Raw genomic sequence first — 1,191 nt, 5'->3', positions numbered from 1 at the left:
TTACTCATGGCAGAAGAGGAAGGGGAGCCAGTGTGTCACATGGTGAGCGAAAGGGAGCAAGAAGAGGGGAGGGGTGCTAGGCTCTTTTAAGCAACTGTAGAGTGAGAACTCACTCATTATGGCAGGGCAGGCACCAAGCCATTCATGAAGGATCTACCCCCATGACCCAAACACCTCCTGCTAGGCCCCACCTCTAACATCAGGGGCCACATTTCCTCCTGAGATTTGGAGGGGACAAATATCCAAGCTCTGTGAGTGGCCATTGATCAAAGCTACAAAGTGGGTCTCTTTCCTTCCCCAGTGCTGCCTCCTGGAGATTCAGGACTGGAGGTCAGCATCTAGACCCTGAGTAAGACTGGAGGCTGGAGCTTGGGAAGGCTGCCTCTTACTGGCTGTGGGCACACAGTGGGAGCTGGCTTGCCAGGCGTGGGCATCAGCGGATGCTGAGAGGCACTTTGCAGATCTCAGCTGTGGCCCTGGCCTTAGGTTCTTTGCACTGCCTCACCTCCTGGTGCAAGTCTCCCGGGCTCAGCTGCCACAGAGGAGCTCTGGCAACAGCACAGCTCATCTTAGTCCCAAGGGCACAAAGGATCCACGCTCTCCATCTCAGACCCTGCTTCAACATCAGGGCCTTTCCTTTGGTGGTCAAGGGTGAGACCATCCTGTTCCCCGACCCTGCATCACCCACACTAAGCCATCCTCTCCCAAGGATTCCATGACATCCTTGGCCCAAATTGTGGGTGCTACCGCCGTCTTCCAAGAGGGTGAACCCATCCCCCTTTTTCCATCCTCCTGCCTTTCCTCTCTCTTCCCTCCATCATCGCTCATTGTAGGATTGTCTGATAAAATGTAAGATGCTCAGGTCAATTTTAATTTTAGATAAACAATGGATACATTTTAAGTATGTTCCAATTTTTTTTTTTTTAGAGGAGTCTCGCTCTGTTGCCCAGGCTGGAGTGCAGTGGTGCGATCTTGGCTCACTGCAATCTCTGCCTCCTGAATTCAAGAGATTCTCATGCCTCAGCCTTCTGAGGAGCTGAGATTACAGGTGTGCACTACCTCCCCGGGCTAAATTTTGTATTTTAGTAGAGACGGGGTTTCACTATGTTGGCCAGGCTGGTCTTGAACTCCTGACATCAAGTGATCCGCCTGTCTTGGCCTCCTAAAGTGTTAGGATTATAGGCACGAGCC

Source organism: Rhinopithecus bieti, unplaced genomic scaffold (genome assembly GCF_001698545.2).
Source record: "Rhinopithecus bieti isolate Rb0 unplaced genomic scaffold, ASM169854v2 scaffold_36959, whole genome shotgun sequence".
In the NCBI taxonomy this organism is placed as follows: Eukaryota; Metazoa; Chordata; class Mammalia; order Primates; family Cercopithecidae; genus Rhinopithecus; species Rhinopithecus bieti.
The sequence above is the reverse complement of the archived record's forward strand: the minus strand, read 5'-3'. Positions refer to the sequence as shown.